This window comes from Protopterus annectens, chromosome 12.part0 (genome assembly GCF_019279795.1).
Source record: "Protopterus annectens isolate FY-2018-M chromosome 12.part0, PAN1.0, whole genome shotgun sequence".
Taxonomy (NCBI): Eukaryota; Metazoa; Chordata; order Ceratodontiformes; family Protopteridae; genus Protopterus; species Protopterus annectens.
In genome coordinates, this window is record NC_056746.1 from 215,204,893 (window position 1) to 215,217,490 (window position 12,598).

The following is a 12,598-nucleotide window of genomic DNA, read 5'->3' on the forward strand; positions in this document are numbered from 1 at the left end:
TCAACTTCTTTGAGGCAGTCACCAAAGCCATGGATGAGGGTAAGGTGGTTCACACAGCCTATCTTGACCTCGCCAAGGCTTTCGACACCATCCCCCATTCTGGAATTATAGCTAAACTTACTAAACTAGGTATAAATCCCTATGTCACAAGATGGGTTGCCAACTAGCTCACTGACAGAACCCACACTGTAAAAGTTGCAGACTCCAAATCTGACCTCAAAGTAGCGACAAGTGGAGTACCACAGGGTTCCATCCTGGGACCTCTCCTGTTTGGTATCTACTTCTCTGAAGTACAGGCTAACACAGAAGGCCTCTGGCTAATGAAGTTCACAGATCACTGCACACTAGGAGCCATAGTCAAGTCCCCAAATTATGTGGACATCCTATAGAAGGGCCTCACTGAGACAGATGCCTGGTGTCAGAGCCATGGCCTCATGCTCAATGCCAAAAAGTGCAGTGTCATCCCCTTTGGTAAAAACTCTGTACCCATGAACTACCACATAAGCAGCAATCCACTTAACACTGAATGCGTGATAAGAGACCTTGGGGCCCAGGTCGACAGTAGTCTCTCCTTTGATAGTCACATCGCCACAATAGTCAGGAAGTTCCTTCTATGTGGCACACCTCATCAATAAAAGGGTTCTCATCCAGGAAAAAAGAGGTCATTGTTCCCCTATACTCATCACTCATTAGACCCATTATAGAGTAGAATGCCCCTTTTGGAATGTACCTCACAAGACATCTGCAGCAGCTGGAAAGGCCACAGAAGTACCTCACAAAGAGGATTACTGGCCTCAAACAAATACCCTACACTGACTGCCTCAAAAAACTCCAGCTTTACTCCATAGCATATTGCCTACTCCGAGGTGATCTCTGCCTAACATATAAAGCTATGTCAAACCTAGAGTTGTTGGACATGCTACACCTAAAGAAATCCCAATCCCTCCAAGCTACATGCTCTAGGGACCTAAACCTTGTAACCACAATAAACAGGACACACTGGAGGGATAGATTCCTGTCCCAGAGACTTTCTATACTCTGGAACAAGCTACCCATCTATGTCAAGCAAAGTTCTTCATTAGCACTCTTCAAGAAAAATCTTGATGACTGGATGGGAAATAGGAAATACATCCCGGGGATCACTTCTGTGTCTCTGCTGGACAGTGGCACAGGAAAATAACTTTCTTGGGTGGCGTAAGCTATGGAACCTTGCTGGCTAGGCTTACGTAGGCCCTTGGGCCGATAGCCTAGTACCTACCTATGAACCTATGAACCTATGAGATAAATCTTGGGGGGGATACATTATAATATTTCACACTTTGAGTGTCAAAAGTGTCTCTCCTGATCTTCTTGATAGACATTTTTGTTTTCAAATAAAACCAAATTAGGATGAAGGGGTGGGTTCCAGAAAGATTTCCTAGTCAAGCTCCCTCCAGTAGGATGTCTTTAACTATTATCAGAACAAAGCATGACCAGGATAACTTTTCTTAGAAAAAGTTTGAATTCCAAAATGGTAGCCACATACTTAATATGTCTGAATGGAATGAACTTGAAACCCCATTGAAATAATTGTTCATGACTGGAATGAATGCAAAAAAATGCTGAAGTTAAATATATGAAAATCACAGCAGGAGCAATCAAGAGTGCCATTAACTTGACTGTTTTTGTTTGAGGCTCCTCTGCCTGTTGTTCTGATAACCTCCTTGAGTGATTGCTATTGTTGTTGGTCTGGTTTACTGTCTGTGATGAACATCACAGCTGATGTCCCAATAAAAAAGACTCTGAATCATTCTGCTCACCCATAGCTAGTGTAGTGCTGGTTTCATCAGCCCGATTGTTACTGAGATGTTGTGCACAATGAGTAGTCACACATACCTTATTCTGTCTCTAGTCTTCTTCATCCCTAAGTAATTTTTTTCTCCTTACAGGTGTGGGCCTGTTCAATATGTTACTAGATATTATAAATGACCAACCAAAACCTGCAACATGACAAGTGGTACCAGCAGGAAATGACACTTGATAACTGAACTTATTTTAATATTAAAAACAATAAAAATGTTAAACGCTTTCATCCACAACTTTGCCAAAGGACTTCATCAGAACATAAACCCTCCTCCAAGTCATTCCTTTATATACCCTTAAAACATTAGTTAATTGCCATTAATCAGTATCTTAAAGCTATACCACACCAGCCAAAATTCAAAACTGCAACATCATATTAAAACAACCATATATGAAATACTCATCATCATCTTCTTTTGGCTGTTCCCATTAGGGGTCGCCACAGTGGATCATCTGTTACCATTTCTTCCTGTCCTCTGCATCATGCTCTTTCACACCAACCGCCTGCATGTCCTCTCTCACCACATCCATAAACCTCATCTTAGGCCTTCCTCTTTTCCTCTTACCTGGCAGCTCCATCCTTAGCATCCTTTTCCCAATATACCCAGCATCCCTCCTCAGCACATGTCCAAACCAACGCAATTTCAACTCTCTTGCTTTGTCTCCAAACTGTCCAACCTGAGCTGACCCTCTAATATACTGATTCCTAATCCTGTCCATCCTAGTCACACCCAGTGCAAATCTTAACATCTTTAACTCTGCCACATCCAGCTCTGACTCCTGCCTTTTCGACAATGCTACTGTCTCCAACCCATATAACATAGCTGGTCTCACTACCCTCTCGTAGACCTTCCCTTTCACTCTTATTGGTACCCGTCTGTCACAAATCACTCCTGACACTCTTCTCCATCCATTCCACCCTGCCTGTAGTCTCTTCTTCACCTCTCTTCCACACTCACCATTACTCTGAACTGTTGATCCCAAGTACTTAAACTCATCCACCTTTACCAACTCTACTCCCTGGATCCTCACCATGCCTCTACTCTCCCTCTCATTTACACACATATATTCTGTTTTAGCCCTGCTGACCTTCATTCCTCTCCTCTCTAAAGCATATCTCCACCTCTCCAGGGTCTCCTCAACCTGGTCCCTACTCTCACTACATATCACAATGTCATCTGCAAACATCATAGTCCACGGGGCCTCCTGTCTAATCTCATCTGTCAACCTGTCCATCACCACTGCAAATAAGAAAGGGCTCAGAGCTGATCCTTAGTGTAATCCCACCTCCACCTTAAATGTATCTGTCACTCCCACCGCAGTCCTCACCAATGTCACACTACTCTTGTACATATCCTGTACCACTCTTACATACTTTTCTGCCACTCCCGACTTCCTCATACAATACCACAACTCCTCTCTAGGCACCCTGTCGTAAACTTTCTCTAAGTCCACAAAGACACAATGCAACTCCTTCTGACCTTCTCTGTATTTCTCCAACAACACTCTCAGAGCAAATATTGCATCTGTAGTGCTCTTTCCTGGCATGACACCATACTGCTGATCACTAATCATCACCTCCCTTCTTAACCTAGCTTCCACTACTCTTTCCCGTAACTTCAAGCTGTGACTATCAATTTTATCCCTCTGTAGTTACTGCAGCTCTGCACATCACCCTTATTCTTAAAGATGGGTACCAAAACATTTTTTCTCCACTCCTCAGGCATCCTCTGGCTTTCCAAAATTTCATTAAACAATATGAAATACTACTAATCCAATTTATTTTATAACATACAATTAATTAAAATATTTATAACTTAGAAGCTCTCAATCTTAAAACATCCTTTATGGAACCGCACTTGTTCAGTCCAGGTTTACAAGGTGCATCCTGTCTCAGTTGTCATAGAACTTCAGCATATTTAAACTGGGATTTCCATGCACCTATTTTTAGGAACTGTGTCAATAATACCAAAAACAAATTTATCAAAGTTCTGACAATTTATAGAAGATCCATATACTTTTTTAAATTGCTTCTAATTATATCATAGTTGTGTTTGTATATATTTTTTCTAAGTCGGCACTCCATTTTGACAACATAGAATGCAGGACGTTTGAAACTTTGCTAAATAAACAACTCCAGTAGACTCACAATTCCCATACTTGAACTGAACATTATTCATTCAAGAAATTTTCTAATATTATACTAGCCCTATCAAATATATATATATATATATATATATATATATATATATATATATATATATATATATATATATATGGTACTTCTGTATTATCGCAACCAGATTTTTGCGATAATACCGCTTTCTTTGCCGTGGGTAATTTAAACCAGAAATGTATGCAGAATCACACAGGCAATGTTACCTTTAAAAAAAAACTTTGTTTAGGTAGGAATAGCAGTGTAATATTTGAAAAAGTAAGATTTGTTTGAAGCCGTTCCCAAAATCATGTCACTCATACTACATTTTCAAGTCCTGTTATGTGTTAGGCACGTTCCAAACAGTAAACCGGCGACTGAACAATCCACAAGTATGCTGCCATAAAACATCCACTAAACAGTCCAATGACAGTAAGTAGTATCCACAAGGAAAATGCCATCTGAATCCAAAAAATAAACCATTATTGTCAACGATTCCAAAGAAATTATTATCGGACTGCCACTTAACAGAACAGCGTCATTGTACAAGTACTTTATAAAGTGTGCACATACATTTTCGCTTACTTATTCTCCTTAACTTCAGTTCTATTCAACAGTTTGCAACAATAAATCCAACAATTTACCAAAAAAGATTTGCAGGTTCAGTTCTATTCAACAGTTTGCAACAATAAATCCAACAATTTACCAAAAAAGATTTGCAGGTCTCTGTGCCTTATTCTCTGAAGAAAGTATTGTACACTTATAAGTAATCCATGTTGCAGAGCAGCAGAAGTTCAACCAAACATTTTCCAGCTGTCCATCTTTCATTTTCTGCGGCACGACAGCAGTGTGACCAACTTTACAGTATGTAGTTTCACTTCTCCTTCTCCACGTTGATTTACCTTACCAAATGTAAGGACAAACTAAGTCATACCCATTGAAAACATCAAATTCCACCTTAACACAACTCCCACTATCCGTTTTTAGGCAAACAAACGTATTACCACAACCGCGAAAATCTGGTTGCGATAATATGTAAGTACTATATATATATATATATATATATATATATATATATATATATATATACACACACACTGGGCGCATGCCCCACATCTTTCATAGGTTCATAGGTTCATAGATTAGTACTAAGCTAACTGCCCTTGCGAGCCATTTTAAGCCTAGCCAATTATCCCTTGTGAGACTCAAACCCTGCACCTTGTGTTTGTAAGGCAAACACCTTAACCATTAGGCCACCCTCCCAACCCAGAGGGTTTACTATAATTTACCTGAAATGTACTCAGTCGACTGTTCACATGGTCGACCGAGATTGTGCGAAATTCACAATGTCGAACACCGGAGTTGCCGAAATACATATCGACTGCTAACATGGGTCGAGATAGGGGCAGATGTGTATTTCGGCAATATCAGTGTTCGGCATTGCCTACGGTCGACATTCCGATTTTCAAACAAAGTGACATTGACCGACTTCACTTCGAATAAATGATAGCAAACCCTTTTAGAGGGGCCTTATGTCCTTCCCTTGTTTATAAGTTTATGCTCAGAATTTTTTTTCAAATTGTTGCTAGTTTTATCCACAGAATTAGGTTGATGTCCAACTACATCATAAATGTGCTCATTTGACTTAAAAATAGCCCAGTTCTGTTTTATATTTTTAACTTCATTGGAGCTGTTCCAGTATTTCATAACTAATGCCCGCTCAAAACTATTGTTGTTAGACTCAGTGCTATTGTTATTCAAGGAATTCTTTTGTCTTAGCCCAATTCGTAATAGTGGAATATAAGTGCCCTTCCTTTTTGTAGAAGCTTCCTGCATAAGATTTTCCAGTAAACTTTGGGGATGACCCCCCCATCCAAAAACATAGGTTTTAATGTTTTTACTTCTTGAGGATATAATTCATCATTGGAGATCATACAGCACAACCTGATAAGTTGTCCCTTGATCATTCCGACTTTTTGACTGTATGGAAGATGACTTGAAAAGTGTAAAAAAGAGTTACTGTAAGTTAGTTTCCTATAAATATTTGACACAAATTTACCATGTTTTAAATAATAGACACATCCAAATAATTAATAACATCAGCATTATAATTATAAGTGAATTTTAAAAACTCAGTAGTTCCATTCATATATTTAATAAATTATTTAATATCATTGGCCTTACCATCCCATAAAATGAATATATTGTCCAGATATCTCAAGTAAAGGGTAGAGTGTTTGAAAAATGGATTATTCCTAAAAATAATTGTTTTGACACCCAAACATAGCTAGTTTAGCAAACATGGGGGCACATGAGGCACCCATAGTGACCCTTTAAATCAACCAGTATAGGTCTCTTTCAAAAAATAAATAATTATTCTCCAGTACTGCATTCATGAATGCTGAAATTATTTTGCAATCATTTCCAGATAGAAATTCATAATCCATTAAGCATTCATTGAAGAGTCATCACTTTTTCCTGTGAAATAATAGTGAATAAAACAATGATGTCTATTGTCAAAAATCCTAAATTCAAAAGATACAGTGGTAATCCACAGGAATAAAATAAACTGCAGCAACAACAATCCTGCGTACAGAAATATGATAATGGAACCCAACAAAGAATTGGACTTATCGTAAAACCGTGACTTTATTGTTAAAACATTTAAAAAAAATGTTAAGTGCTTTCATTCCCCATTTGGGAACTTCATCAGAACTGAAAAAGCACTCCAAGCTGCAGAAATTAAATACAAAACTTATTATGCCATTAAATCACATGATTAGTCATAAACCAATCACTAGCACTTCCATAATAGTAATTAACAATGCTTTGCTAGGTACACAGGTGCTTCAGTTTTAAAACTGAATTAATTGACAATTACTCATTCAGCCCTGGATAACTTAGAGCATCTAATCTAAGTTGCCAGTCTAACTCATATTTATTTAGGTGTTCATCCACAAGAAAACCTTTTGCATCAAACAAAACCTGATCGATAATAACAAACTGAAAATGGTTTCCCTTTATTGTTGGATATGCCTATACATGCTCAGACATTCTCTGTTTCATTTTTCTATTATTTTTTTTTCCCATACAGAATGCCGAGCAACACTCGCAAACAGCTAAATGCACCAAATTTCTTGTCTCACAGTTAAAGTGCCATTTGATATTATACACTATATCTCTGATTGAAATAACATCTGTAACGTTTACATGCTGGCACTGTGTGCAACAATCACACTTGTACATACCTAACCTTTTGTTACTTTTTATCTCATTAACTGATTTTTTGTTTCTTTCAAGTATCTCTTTAAAGGAGCTGTCCATCCTGAAAACTATACATGGCTTTTCATCCATTCTTGTAAAAAGATAGCTGTTCATCCTGAAAACTGAAAACATTCTAACTTCATATAATACAGTCTCTAATAGATTTGCTATCAGCATTATAAGTAATAATGCAAGACCTTTGCAACTGTCTATCTGTCTTGCTACTGTTGTTAATATTCATACCTATATTATTAGTTAATCCCCTTTTATTCCCTTTGTTTAGGATTGGGATGAAAAACCCATTGCCTTGCTTAGCACAAACCTCTTCTCTAATTTCAGTTACAAATTGCATGGGATCTTCTTCTTCTTTCGGCTTTTTCCCAGTTAGGGATTGCCACAGCGGATTATCTGTCCGCTCATGATTGGCAGTGGAGTTTTACAGTGTCGAGTTGCCAGCCTGGCGCCCAACCTTCCACAGAAGGCACACACATGCACATACTCACACCTAGGGCCAATTTAGAGTGTCCAATTCACCTACTGCATGTCTTTGGGATGTGGGAGGAAACCGGAGCACCCGGAGGAAACCCACGCGACCACAGGGAGGACATGCAGACTCCGCACAGAAGGCACCCCAGCTGAGGATCGAACCAGAGAACCTCTTGTTGTGAGGCAGCAATGCTAACCGCTGCACCACTGTGGCCACCCCCACAAATTGCATGGGATAACCTCAAATTGCATGGGGTAACCTCTCCTTAAAAACATATCCACCAAGGTTTCTATTTCCATGATAAAAGTATGAGTTTCTGTAATCATACGTGCCAGCCATATCATCTGGCCTTTAACGACTGCTTTCTTTTGAAACCTGGAATGCCAGCTGTTAAAATGGAGATAAGTGTTAGAAAAAGTATTTTTCTTACAGATACTTGCCACACACAAGCCTGAAAAATGTCGTTAGTCAGTTGTACATCTAGGTGCACAATTTTGTCAGTGTTAAAGGTCCAATTGGATTTTAAAAAATGTAGTACTAGTACCTAGATAATCTAAGAGCAAATTTAACTTCTGTTGTTTATCCCTCCGCAAAATAAAAGTATCATCCAAAAATCATGTATAGAAACTCCATGATGTAATAAAAGGGCTGTTGAAAACATAATTTTGCTCCTAATATGTCATGACTAAGTTTGCATAAGAAGGGGCGCAAGCCATCCCCATTGCAACACCTGTTACGTGTTTGTAAAATTTATTCTTAAAACAAATATAATTGTTTTCCAACACAACCTTCATTAAACTAATTACTGCATTAATTTTGGACTGCTCCATATCTCCTGAACTGTTTAGCAATTCTTTCAGTCATGACACCCCATATTATGGGGAATAACAGAATATAAGCTGTTAACCCCACATTATGGGGAACAGAATATAAGCTAACTCCACATCATGGGGAATAACAGAATATAAATTTTTAACCCCCAATATGGGGAATAACAGAATATACGCTGTTAACAATCTATGGTGACAAAAACACATTCAGGATGAAACTCTAACATATTGATTCTATCCAAAAAATCCCAAGAGTCCTGACAAATATGATTCACTTTTTTACACTCTGAGTGTAAAATCCAGATACCTGGCAATAAAATGGGTTTTAGACCTTGTTTCATCAACAATAGGCCTTGGGGGAGGATGTTATTGATGTCCTTATGAACATTGGGGACACCGACAGTTCCTTAAATAACTGTTTTTTCATTGTATATATAACCAAACACTTGTTTATCTGTCTGTCCCTGACACAACACATCCCATATAAGGCTGTCAATAGATCAATAGGCTGACATAATTTCATTATGTCTCACAGGAACATATTCATCCTATTGTAATAAACTTTCCATCTTAATGGTGTACCCCTCTTTATCCATAATAACCAAACCACCCCCCTTATCTGGTTTCATGACTCTTAGATTATTGTTAGATGACATATCCCTGAATGTTACCATTTCATCATGCTTCAAATTGTAATATTTATTTTTCTTAGATTGGTTAATTATAGTTCTGATTTCATACCCACATATTTTTTTTCAAACATTAAAATATAATTATTCAGTAGTGAATTAAAACAACTACTTTTTAGCATTTCAACTTTAGATGAAGTCTAACTAAATGGAAACTATAGAGACAAGTTCAGTTTATGGATAAACATTTTTTAACTTACTTAGAAAGTGCACCAAGTTTTCCTGTTTGACTGGTGCTAAAGTAAAAACCTTTGATAACACATCTGCATGAGCTGTATTAATGCATTTTTATGAAAATTATAAATAGTAAAATTTTATGTCCATATTTAAAATCAGTTGTGGTTTGGACTTGCAGCTTGTATCAAGAATCATTTCTTTCCCTTCTATGGTTTCCAGGAGTTTTGCTTTGGCCTGGCTCCCCACAGACTGTAATATTCCTGGTTGGAATGTATGCTGTTCACAGTGGATAGTATCTGTCTGTTCCAAACCCTCTCTGAACATCTCAGTCCTAAAAGGACTTATGCTTCATAATTCCCACTGATCGATTGGGTCTTGGATTCATGTTCTTGGGTACTGATTGGTTGGTTATCTTGGGCATGAATGGTAGAATGAGACCTAACATAATTTTTTGGATGGTGTAGCCTCTACTAAAGCTGTCATTAGTCCCTCATGAATTTCTTGGATTTTATCATTAACATCTGATTACACTCATTATCAACCATTACAAAAATTCTTTTATACTGACTTTCATAAGTTGGAAACAAAAGATCATTCATAATACTTTTATTGAGTTTCTATTTCTTTAGAGATTGTTTCCATCAGAATATTAATTTGCTTAATAATCACCTTCAAAAGTTCGCTGCCAGCCCTATCAAATCATTTAAAAGGTCACAATGATACTAGTATTTTACAGCTGCAGTTTCTTACAGATTAACGCTTTCCTGTCAAAAGCGCCTCTCGCATAAAGAACCCTAGTTTCACTTTGGAAAGTTTGCCTTCAATTAGGTGGTAAAAAGTCAAACTGATTTACCTTCCAGGCAACATAATGAAATCTGGACCCTCCATGTTGATTTAGAACCATGGAAGAAACTGCCGGAGTAGTATAGGTAAGAGGCAGGGCCAGACTTTCGCCTGTAAGATAAAACACCTCCCGTAGGTATAAAGAAGCCAATATTGGAAATTAATGAAAAGACCAATGGTTAGACCACAGCTGAAGATAAAAATGGAATAATCCACGTCAGGAAATAAATCACTTGCAGCTTCACAGTAGTGCCCTTTATAAAACCAAAAGTTGTAACTGAGATGTAGTAGTCAAGGTAGAAAACGGTTCACTTGCAGTTTCACACCACTTTATTAAACAAGAGTAAGTGCTTTCATGATCTAAGTCAGCTGATCGCTTCTTCAGACTCATAAAAACAGTTAAAACATTGGTATTTAAAATATGGTTCAACCAATGAAAACACATATAGAACTATGACATAGACTAATTAAAATTGCATACATCAGTACATTAATTTGCTTTATATTCTGCATAAGATTATTCCGAAGAAGAAGTAGATAGGAAACATACTTTTAATTTCATGGTTTTAGAAATAATAAATAAAAGTAAGAGGGGAGGTGATATAAGGAATAAGGTAAAGGAAGCCGAACAAAGATGGATTTTACTACTTCAGGCAGATAGGTCTCCTGGATTGAACAATGCTGTTTCCTTGAAACCTTTTTTAAAATCCAGACCACTAAAACATTAAGTAATATGGATTATTACATAAAATGTGCCTGTTATATGTATATTTTATTTCATCTTATGCAGAATATAAAGCAAATTAATGTACTGATGCATGCAATTTTAATTAGACTATGTCATAGTTCTATATGTGTTTTCATTGGTTGAACCATATTTTAAATACCAATGTTTTAACTGTTTTTATGAGTCTGAAGAAGCGATCAGCTGACTTAGATCGTGAAAGCGCTTACTCTTGTGTAATAAAGTGATGTGAAACTGCAAGTGAACCGTTTCCTACCTTGACTACTACATCTCAGTTACAACTTTTGGTTTTATAAAGGGCACTACTGTGAAGCTGCAAGTGATTTATTTCCTGACGTGGATTATTCCATTTTTATCTTCAGCTGTGGTCTAACCATTGGTCTTTTCATTTTTTTCACTTGAGGTGTATACCAGGCGTTTATCCAGCTTTTGTTTTCTTTCACGTGAATATTGGAAATTACTCTACACTCCATAAACTGACTCACCTGATGGAGCAATAAAGTTAAATCACCCAACATCTTTGGAAAGTCCTGAAAACCTGGTTCCATGGCTCTATCTGATATACCCACCATAAACATCAAAAGACAAACTGGCAATCCACAGGAATAAAACAAACTACAGCAACAGCAATCCTGCATACAGAAACATGATAATGGAACCCAAGAAAGAATTGGACTTATCATAAAACCGTGACTATATTATTAAAACATTTTAAAACATGGTATGCACTTTCACTCCCAGTTCAGGGACCTCATCAGAACTGAAAAAGCGCTCCAAGCCGCAGAAATTAAATACAAAAATCATTGTGCCATTAAATCACATGATTAGTCCTAAACCAATCACTAGCACTTCCATAAAAGTAATTAACAACGCCTTGCTAGGTGTACAGGTGCTTCAGTTTCAATTGACAATGAGTCATTCAGCCCTGGATAACTTATATCATCTAATCTATGATGTCAGTCTAACTCACATTTATTTAGATGTTCATCCACAAAAAAAACTTTTGCATCAAACAAAATTTGATTGATAATAACAAACTTAAAATGATGATCACTCCATTGTTGGATATGCCTATATAAGACATTTGTGGATATTTTATTTTTTATGTCCAATAAATGTTCGTACATTCTTTGTTTCATTTTTCTATGTTTTTCTCACATAGAATGCTGAGCAACACTCATAAAATAACTAAATACACCACATTTTGTGTCTCACAATTAAAGTGTCATTTGGTATTATGCACTTTATCTCCGAATGAAATAACATCTGTAACTTTTACATGCCTGCATTATATGCAAAAAACACACTTGTACATACTTAATTTTTTTTTGTTACTTTTTATCTCATTAACTGATTATTTGTTTCTTTCAAGTAGCTCTTTAAAGGAGGTGTTCCCAATTCTCATAAAAAGAGAGCTGTCCATCCTGAAAACATCCAAAATGCATATAGTACATTCTTTAATAGATCTACTATCAGCATTATAAGGAATAATGCAAGACCTTTACAACTGTCTGCCTTGCTACTGTTGTTAATACTTATACCTATATTATTACTTAATCCCCTTTT